At 46.0% G+C, this 18,663-nt stretch overlaps 1 long non-coding RNA gene across 1 annotated transcript in view; it reads right to left on the bottom strand.

Annotated features, from left to right (window-relative positions):
• Positions 1 to 709: 709 nt before the first annotated feature.
• LOC137434707 (uncharacterized) overlaps positions 710 to 18,663 on the bottom strand; it is a 37,538-nt gene continuing 19,584 nt past the window's right edge. The window contains exons 2-3 of the long non-coding RNA XR_010985913.2: positions 9,975 to 10,020; positions 710 to 1,060 (exon numbers count right to left, since the gene is read on the bottom strand). This is a non-coding gene — a long non-coding RNA (uncharacterized LOC137434707). The remainder of the gene's footprint in view (positions 1,061 to 9,974; positions 10,021 to 18,663) is intronic.

Raw genomic sequence — 18,663 nt, 5'->3', positions numbered from 1 at the left:
CAGCCAAACACGCCCGGGCAGGTCCAGACTCGCCTTTCCAAGGCTCGCCCTTGATACCCGGGCATGCCCGGTATAGCTTTTGCCGGGCAAACTTCCCGACATAAATGTGTATATATATTGTTGCCCGAAAAACGGGCTTGTCAGAATACCTGAGCTGTTTTGTTTCAATAAAGCAACTCGGACGAATTCCGTCTTTGGTCGCGTCAATTCTTTCGACTCGCGTTGGAGCGCAGTTCCTTCAGGGCAATCCTTGTGGGATTGTAGAGTTAGCAATTCTGAATGTAGTGTAGTGAATTCAACATCGTTTCAGCATTCACGGATGGATTTAGATCATCCGGCTCAGAGGGTCTGTGTTAATGGATCCGTCTCACGCAACACGATATACCATTTCTGCTGCTACGAGCTTTTCCTTGCATTAACTACTCTTTGAGTAGTTTCTCACAAGACCATTCCTTGCATCGACTACTCTCTGAGAGAAAGATCCCTGGCTAAATAATTGTCACATGCAAGGCTTGCAAGGCCGACATGCCTCAACGCCAGGATATCTGATCCCATGAACAGCTGAAAGGTGGTAAGCTAAACTGCGTTCAAATACGAATTACCCTGCACTCAGATTCACCTTGCGATTCCCCAAGGTTATTCCCAATTAAGCCAAATTCAGGGGCGGAACACACGCATGAGGTGAAAGATGGGAAAACAACTCTTACCCTTCTAAAGGTTTATTTTCAATGAAAAAGAGACATGGTGAGAAAAGGTGGATTGGAAGTGGGGAACAAAACAAACCAAGTGACATGACAGACACATATAGGGAGAGGGGGATATGCAAACTTGTATACAATGTCCAAAAAAAAATAAACGATCCTAACCAAGCTATGTCACCACACTCAAACAAAGGGAAGCAGGCGAGGATGTTCCACTTGCATGATTTATTTTGGTGTAACAGGAGAACGATTGGCAGTTGGTGGGAGAGAAGCACCATTGGTAAGGGGAAAGGTGTTACTGCACGAGTTGCATTCTTGATTGGGGCACACAGCACAATGGCGCTCTCCTCCTCCTTGATCTATGGGAAAGATGAAGAGAGTCAGTGAAATGAAGAAGGTAAGAGTGAGAAATTACAAGCACATGAGAGTGCCAGTTTTTACCATCCATGTGTCACCCACGACTGGTCCCCATTGATCGCAGCTCGGGATGGGAGAGGGGCTCATCCACGGAGTCCGTCCTACCTCCTCTTCCTACCGCCACCCTCAATTTAGAACCTCCCGCTGCCTCCATGAGCTGCTTATTTCACATTCTGGTGTTGACGGCAGGTTTTGGAATACTTGCTTGTCTTCACACCTCACCGCCATGGCTTGCTCACAACATCCGAACAGTTCATGATCTGAAGCGTGAAGCGCTTCTGTGCCTTCAGAAGGTCCTACACCCGACCCCGCCTTCTTTACAGGGAGGTTTCACACATACAACCTGACCCTGTCTAATTTGATTGGTTGCAATCATTGGTTACGATTTGATTGGTTAAAAAAATGAAAGGTTACAATCATCACCCTCCCCTCAATGCAGATATTATGTACAACTTTGCCTAACAGGTCCCTGTTACATGGCAATCTAGCTGATTCCAAACACAGGTCCATACTAGAGGCTTACTACATTCTAACCATGGATCCCTCCTTCCCCACCACATAACATTAACATCCGAACTCTCCTCATATTCACTCCCTAGCCATTGCCCTGGATTATATCACTGTCTTTTTTGCTGAAAATTATTGTCTCTACACGCTTCATTATCTTAAACATTTCTCTCAGTGCTGTCTTTCCCTCGCGGTCCCCCTGTGCTGTCTTTCCCTCGCGGTCCCCCTGTGCTGTCTTTCCCTCGTGGTCCCCCTGTGCTGTCTTTCCCTCGCGGTCCCCCTGTGCTGTCTTTCCCTCGCGGTCCCCCTGTGCTGTCTTTCCCTCGCGGTCCCCCTGTGCTGTCTTTCCCTCGCGGTCCCCCTGTGCTGTCTTTCCCTCACGGTCCCCCTGTGCTGTCTTTCCCTCGCGGTCCCCCTGTGCTGTCTTTCCCTCGTGGTCCCCCTGTGCTGTCTTTCCCTCGTGGTCCCCCTGTGCTGTCTTTCCCTCGCGGTCCCCCTGTGCTGTCTTTCCCTCGCGGTCCCCCTGTGCTGTCTTTCCCTCGTGGTCCCCCTGTGCTGTCTTTCCCTCGCGGTCCCCCTGTGCTGTCTTTCCCTCGCGGTCCCCCTGTGCTGTCTTTCCCTCGCGGTCCCCCTGTGCTGTCTTTCCCTCGCGGTCCCCCTGTGCTGTCTTTCCCTCGTGGTCCCCCTGTGCTGTCTTTCCCTCGTGGTCCCCCTGTGCTGTCTTTCCCTCGCGGTCCCCCTGTGCTGTCTTTCCCTCGCGGTTGTCAGCTCTTTCACGAGCCTCGATTCAGTGTACAAAAAAAAAAAAAAAGACTGCCTCGCATTCGCCTCCTTTGAGGTGTATCAAGTCCTGTCTCGTTCAGCCATTCATAGCTGAGTTAAGCTAGCCCCGGATCAATCGAAATGCTCGACATTGAACCCTCTCTATGGCATAAATGACCTTCCTATTTCCCTGATGTGATGATCATAGCCGAATACAATACTCCATATGAGGCCTCACTAAATTCCTGTACAGTGTTAACACTACCTCTTTTGATTTACAAGTTACTACCTTACAAATACAACTTAAAACCTTATTACCTTATTCTATAGCTGTCTATCATCACCCTTCTCCTGTGTCACATACTCAAAGACTGCCCCTTGTAGTATGTAGTCCTTGTTTTCTCTTACCCAACTGAGTACCTTACGTTTACTTGGGATGAAATACATGTGCAATGGAAAGCTAACTCTGTACCCCAATGTCCAAATCATTGACAACTAGAAGGGCACTCGGTAGGGCGCTACCTCCGCCAGGCTAAACAGTTTATGTTTTGTATCCCACTGATGGGCTTCATCTGGATTCGGACCTGAACCACAATATAATGTTGTTCTTGTCGCCAAACCAACTCATCCACCAAGTATTTTCATAATTCGTACACAACTTTTTGAAATATTGTGCTATATATTGTTTTAGGCCAACGCCTGTTGTTGGCTTAGCGGTTAGGGTGCTGGCTTGGGATCCTAGGATCCTGGGTTTGAATCCCGGTCGATCGCTGAATTAACACCAGGTGGGTTGACTCAGCCTGTCATCATTCCAAGGTTGGCAAAATGAGCACCAGACAACTGGTAATTCCCTGTGTGTCGCAAAAGGCAACTAACAGGGTTGGCGGCAGGAAGGGCATCCGGCTGCAAAACATTGCTTCAAAAAGGGGATCACGGTGCCCAAAAAAGGCCAACCCCCGCTCTGCGGGGAAAATGGCCTCTAAAGGTGGTTCTATATTGTTTTTGGCCCCTTTACTCAATGGTGAAGAATCACTTTTAAAAAATAAGAAAATTGTCGGATCCAGATCTGTATTCTGATCTTCAGCAAAATCTATTGGATTCCACCTCGTCACACAACCAACCTGTCCACCATATTTCATCCCTATCCGTCCACAATTTTTTGAGATATCCTGTTCACAAACAAACAGACAGACAGCGGTGAAAACAAAACCTGCATCCACCATCGGTGACGTAGGTAAAGAGTATGAATACTAACGGTCCTGAACTGATCCCTGGGGTATCCCACCACTTACATCCTCCCAGTTGGATATCCTCCCTTTCACAGCCACTCTTTGCTTTCTATCACAAATCCAGTTTCCAATCCCGTTAGCTAGCTACTCTCCCAGGCACTCCAGAAGCCCTCACCTTAGCCAACAGCTTTCTGTGGTACCTCATAAAATGCTTTTCAAAAGTTACATAAACTACATCTACTGCACTTCCTTATTCCACCCCATTAGAAACTGCCTCAGAGAACTCCAATAAATTTGTTAAACATGACCTCTCTTTTGTAAATCCATGCTGCCTACCTTTAATTAGCATGAAATTATTCAAATAGTTCCCTATCCATTTCCTAATTAACGTCTCCAACATCCTCCCTGCAATTGAGATCAAGCTAACAGGTGTATCGTTCCCCATTTTTTCTCCGGGTCTTTTTTCTTAATGACGGTGTTGCATTTGTTACTCTTCCCAACCTCCGTTACCTGTTCTTCCTCCAATGAGCTGTTAAAGACATCCGCTAACATGATGCTCATCTGCTGCTGGCCGGCCACCACCTCTCCCAGCTCAACGCAGGGATGCATGTTCTACGACCTTCTTCAGAGAAGCTTCAACTCCACTCCTAATTGGATCTCCTCGAAAAGCCCTCGCACACCTCTGAGATAGATACCCTCAGCTATTGGTAATTCCCCTGACTGTTCTTGCATAAATGTTGAAGCAAAATAACTTTTTCTAATTAGCCTCACTTCCTTCACCAACCAATCTACCTGTGCCATTCCTCAATGGGCCAACACTTCCCTTAACCTGTTCTTTCACTAAATATACCTAATAATGCATTGCTGGTATGTTAATGTTTGACAATCTTAATATTTTTGACAAACTGATAGAAGTTCAGACTCCAGTGCTGTAATTTTATACCTAATCAATATCTTCCGCTTGTCATTAATAAGACTCTTCATCTCCCTGCTCAAGCACCTTGCTCTCTCTCTCTCCGCCTCTGGATTTCCACCTTGCTGGAATATACTAATCTGCACCTTACTCTGTGTGATAAACAACTATGTCTGCTTCTTTATTCCGAAGAAATTAAAAATTGTGCTTTGTAATTAATAATCATTTGTTTCAATAAATTTCCTTTGTTATCAAGTTTTGAAATCCCCTTTAACATTTTCAGTTGTGCTTTAAGTGTAAAATGGTAATGTGGCAGGCGATGAAAGAAGGCAGTAGGATGTAAAATATGCTGAAGTTTAATTTGCATATTTGTTACTGCTTTTTGCTTTAGCCTCAGGTGACTTTACAGGAAACTGCCTTCATCAATCTCCATTGGCAGACTCATTAAATCTGCCTCACTGACTCCGCTTCTCTTTCATTTCTCACTTCTTACCTTCTCGCCTTATCACATGTCCTCTTTTCATCACATTAAGTTCTTCCTTATCAAAGTTTACTCCAAAGTCCTACAAACCAATCCTCCAAAGTCCTATAAACATTTGTTTATTTTGTTTGGTACATAATGCTCAAAATATGTTTTGATAGATATTTGTAATGTGCAGGAGATTCCTCACATTGAGCAAGCACCACATGTATCTCTTGAGCAGTTCTTATTGTTCGAACTGCTGATATCTGTGAAGTTTGTAATTATATACTGAAGATCTGGATACAGGAGGGATGATCATAAAGACAGTGGCCTAACCTAGAAGCAAGAAAGAAAGCAAGAATGAAAGAAGAGTGATATCTCAATTCAAGTTTCAAAAAAATGTTCCGATAGGACTACTGTGTGTCATTGTGTGTGTGTGTGTGTGTGTGTGTGTGTGTGTGTGTGTGTGTGTGTGTGTGTGTGTGTGTGTGTGTGTGTGTTTGGTTGTTATCTCCATATGCAGGTTTCAGAAGACGGAAAGGAGTCCTCCCAGATTTAAAAGTATCCACCTCCATTTCAGTATGCGATCACGATACATAGGCCAAGCTGTGATGTTTTCTTGTTCTCAACGTTTTGTTCCGAGGACTCTTTTGAGAATCGTCACCGAGTCTCGGACAGCTTCCAACTGTAATTGTTTGTAGTAATATTCCCAGGGATGGTTTATAAGATCTCTGTAAGGTGCTTTTTTGCATTCCTGTTGCTCAAATTATCACTCATACAATTTCGGCACTCTTAGTCTTCCAGGATCTTTTCGCTTCATTTTGAGGTCTTGGTATTTGGTCGTTTTCTTGATTTCTGTGTTGTTTCGGCCAACGTCACTGGGTACTGACACCTCGATTAGCAATCCTTCTTTTATTTTTTTAAACCTCAGTTCTATGTCCGGTGCAATGCTTTATTTTCTATGTTTATGCTCGATGGGATCATTAGGTCATATGTGAGCGTTACTTCCTTGTTTTCAGTGATTGCTTTTAGTTTGTGTTTCCATGAGTTTTCTTGAACTGGGATATTGAGATTTTTTGCAGATGTGCCAGTGGATTACTCTACATACCTTGTTGTGCCTTTGTGTGTACAGCTGTTCTGACATGAACTTTCCTACATCCTGATAGGAGGTGGCTCATACTTGGTTTCGACATTGAAGAACCTACACCTGTCTGATTGACTCAGTCCCACCATTCATAAGGTGGAATGGAGCTCTCCCAGGTCTCAAGGTATCCACCTTCATGTGTGTGTATATATAAATATATATACACACACAAGTGTGTGTCTGTGCATATGTGTTTATGTGTGCGCATGTGTGTGTGCTAGTTGCTGTTGTTGGTTGCTATCTCTATTTCTGGATGGGTTTCAGGAGATGGAACGAAGACCTACCAGGTCTCATAGTATTCACCTCCATTAACGGGTGTGTGTGTGTGTGTGTGTGTGTGTGTGTGTGTGTGTGTGTGTGTGTGTGTGTGTGTGCGTGTGAGCATGTACGACGTGTATGATGGCCCATATATGATGTGTGAGTGGGAGCGGATTATGACATGTTTCCTATTCAAAGTTTTGATGCGTTCTTTTACATATTATTGCAAGCTTTGTTGGGCCGTCCCTCAGTGTGGAAATATATTGTTTCTGTACTGTATGGATTATTATCTGTCTGATGTAGTGTTAATAGTTGTCTTGGCATTTTGTCCTGACACCCCTCCGCAAGTGTAAGGAGTTATGGAGCAGCAAATATAAGTAGTTGATGAACTGCTCTGTAGGCCAAGTTCATTGTTTCATCACAGACTTAATGGTATCATACTTGCTGTTCTTAACGGGACCTGAGCACAGGGTTGTGGAGGAGGTGCATTTGAAAGCTTTCAAGCAAGCACTTCATTTGAAACTGTTGATAAGGAACGGCTGGCTTGACAATCGCTAGCTAGCCGCTTCGTAACTGAACACATTCCAGGTTTCCTCCCTTTCAGGTTAGTGTTATTTCAGGCAATGAAAAAATAAATCATTACCTGTCTCATTTACCTTGTGCCATGTCTATCCCGTGTTCCCATGTGAATGAATAAGAGTAGATAAATAAGATTCATTGTGATTCTGTACAGGGGATTTATAATGTCATCTCATCTCGATTCTCAAAGAAGTTATAAAAATGAAGTTATAAAATGGTTCATGATTTATGGATGTCCATGCGTCCGCCCGTTAACCTTTTGTTATTTTTGCTAATCCTCTCTTATCACCCAGCTGATTGTTCTGAATACAAGACAGAAGCTGCTACAATCGCTCAGGTTTCGATTTTTCGATTTCGGATCATGGGGGCTCCTGGGGGTGGGTTCCACAAATCAGCAGAGGTCTGAACTACAACCTGAAGAAATGACCGTCAGCCCACTTGGGGGGCTATTTATAAGTGTCTGTTAACTCAGTTTTGACGTCTTTCTCTTTCTCTTTCTCTTTCTCTTTCTCTTTCTCTTCTCTCTCTCTCTCTCTCTCTCTCTCTCTCTCTCTCTCTCTCTCTCTCTCTCTCTCTCTCTCTCTGGCAATAAACCATTTGTTCATAAAAACCTGTACATGGTCATTCAATATATGCTATATATCATTTTTGGCCCTGTCACTCAATGGTAAAGAATCACTTACAAAATTAAAAAATTATCCTATCTGGATCCGGTTTTGGATCTTCACCAAAATCGAATCGTATCATCCGTGTCAGACACCCAACCTGTCCACCAAGTTTCCTCTCAATCCATCCACAACTTTTTGAGATATCGTGCTCCTAAACAAACAGACAGACAGACAGGGGTGAAAAAATAACCTCCGCCCACCTTCGATGGCGGAGGTAAAAGCATCTTTTTTTCAATCCCTGTGGACCTTCATTGCAGCTTTCTTTGGCTGGAAGAGCATATATTGATTTATGGAAATCCTAGCCACCTGTGATAATTGATTAGTCGAGAGCTGATTGTTTATTCCCTCTAATTACGGGCGAGAGACATAATTGGGTCTTGTTACCCTTGCCAAAGGAGAGGGTATTGCATTTGGGTCAATTTGTCTATCGAAGATTTTTCAAGTATATTTGTTGGTCTTGTGCGTTTGTCTGTCGGTTTGTAGTCTGTCGGTTTGTATGTCAATCGCCTACAAGTCACAATTTTAAACCGGTCTTTAATTGAACTTCACCAAATGGTAGAGTTGGTCATAAGGAAGAAGCATATTGATTTTGGGGTCAAAGGGCAAAGGTAATCTTGAGGTCGAATTTCTAAAATTGACATTTTTCATCTGATTGACTTCAAAGTTATCACAAAATTGGGAAACCAACTATTTTTGAGATCAAAAGGTCAAAGGTCAACTCATGGCCAAACCTCTAAAATCATCAATTTGCATCTGAAAAATCATCAATTTTCATCCGATTAACCTGTGGATTGTGGAAAATTGCTTAGTGCATCACTGAAATGGGAAACAAACTATGTTTGAGGTCAAACGGTCAAAGATCAACTCAAGGTCAATCTTGTAATAACATCAATTTTCATCTGAAAAAGAATCAATTTTCATCTGAAAAATCATCAATTTTCATCCGATTAACCTGTGGATTGTAGAAAATTGCTTGGAGCATCACTGAAATGGGAAATAAACTGTGTTTGAGGTCAAACGGTCAAAGGTCAGCTCAAGGTCAAACTTGTAATATCAATTTTCATCTGAAAAATCATCAATTTTCATCTGAAAAATCATCAATTTTCATCCGATTAACCTGTGGATTGTAGAAAATTGCTTAGTGCATCACTGAAATGGGAAACAAACTATGTTTGAGGTCAAATGGTCAAAGGTCAACTCAAGGTCAAACTTGTAATAACATCAATTTTCATCTGAAAAATCATCAATTTTCATCCGATTAACCTGTGGATTGTAGAAAATTGCTTCGTGCACCACTGAAAAGGGAAACAAACTATGTTTGAGGTCAAACGGTCAAATCAAGGTCAAACTTGTAATAACATCAATTTTCATCTGAAAAATCATCAATTTTCATCTGAAAAATCATCAATTTTCATCCGATTAACCTGTGGATTGTGGAAAATTGCTTAGTGCATCACTGAAATGGGAAACAAACTATGTTTGAGGTCAAATGGTCAAAGGTCAACTCAAGGTAAAACTTGTAATAACATCAATTTTCATCTGAAAAATCATCAATTTTCTTCTGAAAAATCATCAATTTTCATCTGAAAAATCATCCATTTTCATCCGATTAAACTGTGGATTGTAGAAAGCTGCATAGTGCATCACTGAAATGGGAAATAAACTATGTTTGAGGTCAAACGGTCAAAGGTCAACCCAAGGTCAAACTTGTAATAACATCAATTTTCATCTGAAAAATCATCAATTTTCATCTGAAAAATCATCAATTTTAATCCAATTGCCCCGAGCTTTGATTAGGATCGTCAATTGTAATCTTAATGAAATGGGCAATTTGACGTATCCATGGCAACTATTTTTGTGGAGGGGTGGATTTTGCAAGTATCGTGCTCTGCATGACGTCTCTTGTTGTTTTATTGCACAGAGCACGAGTATGTGTATTAATTACATTGGACCCTTTAGAACCCTTTAGCTCTTTAGCTCTTAGCCCTTTCACGAGCCTCGATTCAGTATCCCAAAAAAACCAAAAAAAACCCCTAACACCCTCAAAGACCCATAGGACCCAGAAGACCCCAAAGATCCAAAATACTCCGAAGACCCAAAAGACACTGAGGCACACAAAGGACCAAAATGCTTCGTGCCGTTGGTTCACAAAACCTCCACCTGGCCTCGCCTTTCAAAGAGGAGCTTTAACGCTACACAACCTTACCCTGACTATCTTAAAGGTTAACACACACCGCCCCTACAATGTCCTGCATATTACATACAACTTAGGATACAGGTCGCTGTCACATGGCAATCTAACCTATTCGACACACGGTGGATGTTATACTTACCACAGTTTAGCTATGGATCTCCACCTCCTGTAACAATATATGCATTCTGCAGGAGACAAAGTTCATAATGAGAATAATTTTGGCAAAAGCCTTTATATTTATGCATTTTCCATGACATTTTCACTAATGTTATTATCATTGCAGGAATGCAATTCACCTACACAAGAAAATTTTGATTACAACATTGCAGAGGAGAGAGCAGCAGGAGTGCAGTCGGTATATAAGATGGCGTGAAGAGCAAAGCTATTCCATTTTCTGCCTCCTCCGCTGCCACATCGCCAGCCCATGACACGGAGCGCTCGGGCACATGTATGGAGAGACAGGATGGAATGGCAGATGTGTTCCGTAATGACTTAGCCTCATTATCTCCTCTCGCTCCCGGCCCTAGCAGCAATTAGTGCATGGCTCGTGACTCGCTGTTAATTTCACTCCACCTTATCCCAAGAGAGCTTGTCGTTAATTTCCACGGATATGTAAATTACAGATGCTGGCATCAGGCTTGTTTGAGTATTCCTGGGAGAGAAAAAGCTGTTCATATTTTGCCTTTTCTCGCCGTTAAAACGAGTTCCCGCGAACTTTTTAGACCAGTGTAAACGATTTCCTTGGCGTCACGCGAAATTCACGAGACTTTTGTAAAAAATATTTCAATGGAAAATTCATTATTCCTTAAAGCCATATGGCAGGGAGGGCCTCGGCGGGTTACTGTGCGAGTGTAGAATAAAAAATCCCTACAAATATAGAAAATCAGACCAAAAAGTCTGGGGACATCATGGAGCAAGGAAATTGTAAGGATAACTATTGAGTTAAAAAGGTAACAAAAAAAAAAGTTACCCTAATTTCGATGATGATTTACTTGCGCAAGGCCGCAAATTTTTTCAATCACCTATTTAAAAAAAAAAAATTGTATACAAGATCGAGGCTCGTGTAAGAGCCAACATTGATCACAAAAAGACAAACTGACACATAAAACATATGATAAAAGGAGCGGGAGAACAAGATGGAGAGCAGGGACATCGGGAGATCTGTGGAAGGGAGAGGGCTTGGGGGGAGGAGGCATGGGAAGGGGGAAAAGGAAGACGCGAAAGGAAGAGAAAATGAAGACGCGGAAAGGAAGAGAAAAGGAAGACGTGGAAAGGTAGAGAAAAGGAAGACGCGGAAAGAAAGAGAAAGGAAGACGCGGAAAGGAAGAGAAAAGGAAGACGCGGAAAGGAAGAGCAAAGGAAGACGTGGAAAGATAGAGAAAGGAAGACGCGGAAAGGAAGAGCAAAGGAAGACGCGGAAAGGAAGAGAAAAGGAAGACGTGGAAAGGAAGAGAAAAGGAAGACGCGGAAAGGAAGAGCAAAGGAAGACGCGGAAAGAAAGAGAAAAGGAAGACGCGGAAAGAAAGAGAAAGGAAGACGTGGAAAGGAAGAGAAAAGGAAGACGCGGAAAGAAAGAGAAAGGAAGACGCAGAAAGGAAGAGCAAAGGAAGACGCGGAAAGGAAGAGAAAAGGAAGATGTGGTAAGGAAGAGAAAAGGAAGACGCGTATTCTTATATTGAGATGCGAATTTTTTTTTTCAATTAACCTGACATTGAAGGCAAAGGTTATGTCTGCAGAGGTGGTCGTGGTTCTTCTTCAGAATGATTGTAATTGCAGGAATTGATCAAAAAAATTCTGGACAAACTAATAGGCAGAAGCACACCGTCGGAGGAGTGAGCCGACACCGTCCTGTTTGTTATTGCAGGCGAACATTTGGCGGCAGCAGGAGCATTCCGAGGGGCGTGGGGCTTTATGCGTCAATTGGCATTGTGCCTGCATACATTTTCTTTTTATTTATTTATTTAGGAAATGCCTGCAAAATCCCACGCAACGATCAATTGAGAATTTGTGCCAGCCACCACGAGCTTGCCTCATATCCTGGACACAAGCCAAGCAGGTGAAGCTCTGATGACCTTGTCGGTAAAATCAAATTGGTGTACTTTTGAAAGGCTGCCCATTCTTCCACGCTTCGTGCATATTCATGAGACATCAGTCACTGGAAAATCATGCTCGTGTAATAGCCAAAGGTGTAGTCTCTCCCCGTGCACGAATTCCCAGCTCAGGGCATGTTCTGGTCCTGCCTTCTCATTAGTGGAGCGCGTTTGCCATCTGATCCCCCGCACCTGGACACCTTCGTAGGCAACGAGCTTTGGCGACTCGGCCGGTGCCTTCGCAAAACCTCAGCCCTCGGGATGGGGGGGGGTGGGGGGGGGCTGCATCACGTCCCCCACAGAGGTGCACCGCGTGAGGGAATTTTAGAGAAATTGCATCACAAAGATGCCGACAACACTGGTCTGTTTCACTTGCCAACACACATTCGTGCTCGAGATGTTTGAAGCCATTTTCTATACAATTCGGCTGGATGGATATATATATATATATATATACATATATATTGTTGCGGTTTTTAGAACCCTCCACTTTGTAAATATCTGTAATATTCCCTTATAAATAATCCCCTGTAAATACTCCCATTTTTGGTGTAAAGGTCAAAGGTCGCACCCTAGTTAGGCCACGAGCAACACGGAGCACACCATAGGCTTCTCCTTTAGTTATTTCATTAGTATCTGTTTCAGGTAAGGATTTGTTCCCAAGAGTTGAATCTGTGTTGTATTAATTAAATAAGAGTAGGTCCCCTTGACAATTCATATTGCGGCGTAGCCTTCCTCCAAATTGTGTTCCTTGGCTTGCCAGTAGCATTCGCTGCCTGGCTCAAGCCGCCATTGAACATGCGATCGGCTCGAGGAAAGAAGGGGCGGAGCCACGGGAAGAGGTGTGGCCTCGCCCACGAGCCGTCGAGGGTGGAGCCAGTGAGCCCTCGCTGACCAAACAGGGCTGAGGTGAGCTCGTTAATGGGCGTAGCCCTATGAAGGCACCTTGATTTTCCACACGCGATGATATAAGCGCGAGCGCGAAGCCCTTTTACGAACTGCGCAGGGAACCATCAATTGTGTAAGAGATGCGCGAGGGGAGGCCATTGATGACGGACTGCGCCGGGGGATGCTGATTGTGAATGAACTGCGCGGGGAGCGCTCGATTGATTGTCACGTTGTTGGAGCGACCTGCGCGAGGGTACCCTCTGAGACAGACGTTGGGCGAGAGAGAGTTGGCCCGAAGATTACGTACGCGGCATCCCAGTCCCCCGCATAATTATAAGGTCTGGTCGCGCGCCAACGACACGCGAAGCTGCCTGCCATTCTTCGCGTCGGACCTGGAGCCTGGAACCATCGGCTTCGACCCTTCTCTTCCTTCCCACCACCACCACCCCATTCGTGTAAGTGTGTTTGTATTGTCCTGGGCGTGTTATATAAGAGTGTATAAGGTTGCCCTATGTCCTTTTATTTCCTTCTTTTGTATATTCTTGCCTTTCGTTTCCTCTTTTAGTGTAGTTAATAAATCATATTTGTTCTTCCTTCACCCTTCTTATTCTTTGGGTTTCCTCTCATCCGGTCACTTTAGTCTTTTCCCAATTGAATACCGGTGGCACGACATAGGAACCGCTTATAATCAGGTCTAGTCTTTGTTAATGGCCTGAGTCGTGGCTCGCTTCGTTCGGCGTGTCCATTACAGCCGGGGCTCGGGCGGGGCTCATTTCCTTGCTTACCGGAAGGCGCTGGTAATTAGGTAATAGGAACAATTGGCCTACCACCCTATTCGGCGCTGACCGGAAGTGACGTCATAGCTCCAGGACCGGAGACGGCCAGCTTAATAGACGAGGGGATTAACCCCCCCCCCCCCCTCGGTAAGGGGAGCGCCGTACTCCGAGATCCGCAACAATTGGTGTCAGGAGTGGGATCTGGAACCTGGGACTAAATTTATTTAGACCAAATTTTGGACACCAATTGTGCTATTGGCCGCAACAATTGGTGTCGGGGAGTGGGATTGGATCCAAACCAATTTTTTTAATCCATCTTAAAAATTTGGTCAAAATTACAGGCGGCCGAAATTTAGTATTTAACAACCAAATTTATATCGTGCCATGGATGGTCAAGGCGATTGGATGCCGGTGGGGGAGATAGAAGAGGGGCCAGAGTCAACCCAGGACCCCAGGGAGGCAGTGGGAGTAATGGAAGAGGAGGTTGAAGAAGGTGCGGTAGAGGGGGTTGCAGGCACACAAGATGGCGGCGCCTCGCACGTGGTCGCGGCCATGCAAAATGGCGGCGCCTCGCACATGGCGACGAGGGCCGCGCCCTCTGCACAAGCAGGGAGGGATGGATATGCAGGCCCTCATGGCGCAGCTACAGGCAGTCATACAAATGGAAATGGGAAACCAAATTGGGGGGTTAAGTAGAGAGATGGGAGAAATGAGGGCCAATAATAAACAAATGGAAAATAGACTGGGGGAGAAAATGGGCGACCAAATTGGGGATTGAAAGAAGGATTAGGTAATTTGGAATATAGAATGGGGGAGCAATTGGGAAGCAAATTGGAGGGACTCGCAAGCAAATTGGAGGGCATAAATGGGCAAGCCCGAGAAATTAATGAGGGGCTAGCGATGGACAAAGCCCGGTATGAAGCCAAGGGAGTGTGAAAGGGAGGTAACCGCAGGTAGGGCGGGAAAAGCGCATTTGTACACGACGAGGTAGCGCGGCTTGAGGAGCACGGGAAAACCGATGTTAAGCAAAGCACAGACCGGAATAGAAATCGCGACACGGGGTGTGAAAAACCCGACGGCCGCCGAATTAGACAAGGAAAATTCATGTGAACCCGCGGTCGTCGAGGAAAAGGAAAAAGAATTAATTCAAATTGGAAAAGAAATAGTGGAAATTGGGTTGGAAGAGACGCCGGACGTAGAAAAGCACTCGCGGCAGGGAGAGATGGAATATGTGCAAAGTCCATGCTTGCATCATGATGCCGTGCTTAATCCTTATAAAGATTTGCAGGTGTTGGAGCGAGGAGGAAGAAGAAGCGCCCAGGTGAGTCGGGCTGTATATTGTGCGGGGAGATTTTGCAGGGGTATGTTTGGCGCGAGAGGGTTTTTCGCGCGCTTCGGATCGAGACGGCACCCGGGCGTTTGTGGAGGGTCCCTTGTGAGTGGTGTGAGTGGAAATGGTGCGCGTGTACGAATGGCGTCGGAGCACGAGTGTGTTACCGAGAGCGAGGGAGAATGCACAAGGGAGTGTATGTGTGAGGGTGAGTCTGACCCGGAGAGTGAGTTGGTTGTGGCGAGTGAGACAGAACGCACACCCGGAATGGTTGAGAGTGTGCGAGAACGCACACCTGAGTTGGTTGTGGCGCGTGTGCGGGAGGGCACATCGGAGCGCATGAGTGGGTATGTGCAGAGGTGCACACCCGGGAGCGTTACGGAGTACGTAACAGAGGTGAGGTGTGTAACAGAGGAGTGTGTAATGAAGGAGTGTGCAAACAGCGAGTGGTGTGTAACAGAGAGTGTGGTGGTGGAATTGACGGAGTGCATGGAGACACCTAGATGTGTGAGTATGGGAAGAGTCGCGTGTGGATGTGAGCATGTAAGGAAAGCATCGACGTTAACCGGGACAGCGTTCAGGCCGACGTTTAGTCGACGCGAGCCCTCAGTCCGTGCCGGACGGTGTGTGCTGCTTGAACCGGCGGGGATCGGTGTCGCATCGCTCCTGTTCGGAGCGTCGTGCACGATTCAGGCCGGGCCCCGCCCTGCACGGTCGAGTCCGCGCTTTGCCAGGCAAAGTGGCAAAGCGCGAGTATGAAGGTTCGAGGGAAGGCAGGAGGGGTCGGAATGGCGCCCCCTTGTGGTGGCGGCGCTCCACCCGGGTAAGGCTGGGCCATCGCTCATGGGAGCGCAAGGCGTTGCACCGGGATGGTGCCTGCCTGGAGCCTTGGCCCGACAAAACCTCCTCCCCTGAACCGAATGCCGGATGGACTCAACCTACAGTAGACCAAACCACCCGTATGCATTGCTCGGCTTTGCGAAACCGAGCTGTAAAGAATGCATGGATGTACCAAGGAGGCTCAGATATAGCGGACTGTGATGATGATAGTGTAATTGTTTGGAATTGGTAGAGAATTGGCTTGAAATAACTAGTGATTCGAAATTGGGATAATAGTAATGGTTGGAAATTGATACCCAGTGTCGGGGGTTCTCTACCATCCCCCACACTCTGGGGGCAAAGGAGCTATAGTTTTATGGGGTATGGCAGTGAAAACCTAGCCAGGGAGGGTTAGGTTATTGTTAGGGATCTAGAGTGACCATAGGGGACAGTATATTTAAGGAGTGACATGATACCGGAAGAGGGGACGCATAATAGATGAGTGGTTGTTAACGACGTGGGATGTGCAATAGTATAAGGGAAAACGGGAAGCACTAAGTTAGAGGGAAAACCACGTAGATCAGATGATGCAGTGTGTGTGTGTAGGAAGAGATTGAGCAGAGTATTGTGAAAGGTGTGATTGTGCATTGAGGTGAGTGTATTGTATTGAGTGAATGGTCCTGGAGGAAAGGAGGGTGCAAGTGCCACCAGGTGTGCAAGTGCCACCAGGTGTGTGGGCACAAAGTGTGCAAGTACAGGTGAATGAAGAATGGTTGTATGGAATGAATGGTCTGGAATATATGGAGTATGGAATGGATGGTGTGGAGTGAGTAGTGTGGAATAGGTGGAGTGGAGTGTATGGTGCGAAGGGGGTGGATGGGGAAGATGGACCCCTTCACGAGTACCCGGGGAGGGTAGTTAAAAGTAGGTAGAGGGAGTAGGTAAATTGTGGTTGGATATTGGCATCTGTGGTGTGGGTAGTTGCACGGAAGTGTTGTGTTGGGTGCATTAGTAGAGTAAATTGCCTGGGCGTGTGGCCTGTTAGTGTGTGTGATTAAATGGGCACTCCGCCACTGTTAGTCTGTCGGCCAGGTGAGGCCGCATGTAGGCTCTGGGAGCCAGTAGTGTTCAATGGGGCCCGAGGATCCGGAGGACGGACCCGGGTATCCTGACGCCAGAGAGGGTGGTAGGGGGTGAGCGCGCCAGAGGGCCTTCCCCAGGTAGGTTAGGGTAAAGAGCAGGTAAGCTCGGGAGACAACTACAGTGGCGGAGGTGTGCAGGTGAGCGGACCTGCTGGGAGCGCCACACGACCCAGCCCGGAAATTGTGCGAGGGCACAGGGAGTAGAATCGGGGGAGTGAGACCCCAAATTGGTGAGCACCACAGTTTGTTCAATGGGAGTTCGGTTCTTAGAACCTCATAGAGTAAAAAATGGCCAATGGTTTGGCAGGGGAAGACCCCGGGTAGAGTAAAAGTGTTAAAGTCATTTAGAGTATAGTTTGGATTGAAATTCTCTTCGCACCATCTGCATCCACTCACCAGGGTGACAGGAATCCACACCACCGTTTTTTGCAGATGTCTGGTATGTAAGACGCATCATGACATGGGGGTGACATTGTGCTCATTGTTCCATCTCTTCCTCCTTATGAGGGATTGATGGTAAATTCGGAATAAAGGGATTAATGAGAAATTGGGATTGATGACGAATTTGGTATAGAGGGGAGATATGGGGAAGACAAGACGTAGCGACGGATTTGTAAATTGTGTAAATACGGGGTAAGGGCAAGGGTAGATTAGGTGACAGGGTGGGACGTATGGAAGGGACGAGCTTTCTCGGCTCGCTCTCCTGCGCACCTCACCTCTGCATTACCTTGTGTTAACGTGTACTCTTGCGCCCTTACACCCCGCTAACCCTGCTTTGTCTTCCTTCCCCACTCATGGACCGTGGTCTTTTTGTGCCGAGGGGAAAGTGTGCAGGTGCCCGCAGTTGTGTGCCTGCACCATCGTTGCTGCCTGCCTGGACCGGTACCCCACTTATGGACCGCACGTCTTGCGGCCTAGCAGCATATGGACCACACGGTTGTGGCTGAGCACCACTCATGGACCCCACCTTTTGGGGCCTGGCACCTCTGCTGGGGACCGGCCATTGTGGCCAGTGGAAACCTTGCTTGCGGACCACGGTAAAGGTGGCACCTAAGCCATGCAGGTGGACCACCTTAGTTGGCCCCTGCTGGCCATAATTAAAGAAATGGACACGTTTTGTGCCTTCTTTTTAGTACCAACTAGGCAGCAAGCAAGAAGTCGTCCAGAACCATCGGCCCAGCAGAGAAGACGTCGCAAGGCATCGTTTATTGAACTGTGATGACTGTGCACCGGATGGTGCTTTTTGTGCATATTGGTGCTTGGTGCTTTTTTCAAATTGGTGCTTATTGGTGCTGGTGGTGGTGGTATCAGTGCAGTGCAGTGTATGCCTTTCCTCTTTTCAAAAGATCTTTTTTTTGTTTCCCAAAAGACAGGTCCTGGGTTCGCGTTGTAAATACCAAGTAGTGTCTTTGTAAATAATGCTCCCCACCGTCAATGCTTAGTTTTGAAGACAATTCCGTGATTCGGTTATCCTGTGGGCGTGAGTCAGTTAGATAGAATGCAACGCAGCAGGTGGGACATACGTAGTTGTTTTTAAAATGTCGCACTCAGGGTGAAGTTAATAGTAGAGGGTTACCACACCTGAGTGTCACACTAAGTTAAAGTTCTGTCGGGCCGGGATGGTCCTGGAGGAAATGAGGGTGCTGTGTTGCGGTTTTTAGAACCATCCACTTTGTAAATATCTGTAATATTCCCTTATAAATAATCCCCTGTAAATACTCCCATTTTTGGTGTAAAGGTCAAAGGTCGCACCCGAGTTAGGCCACAAGCAACACATAGCACA

The sequence above is a fragment of the Myxine glutinosa genome, chromosome 9 (assembly GCF_964187855.1).
Source record: "Myxine glutinosa chromosome 9, kmMyxGlut1.1, whole genome shotgun sequence".
Taxonomy (NCBI): Eukaryota; Metazoa; Chordata; class Myxini; order Myxiniformes; family Myxinidae; genus Myxine; species Myxine glutinosa.
The sequence above is the reverse complement of the archived record's forward strand: the minus strand, read 5'-3'. Positions and strand labels throughout refer to the sequence as shown.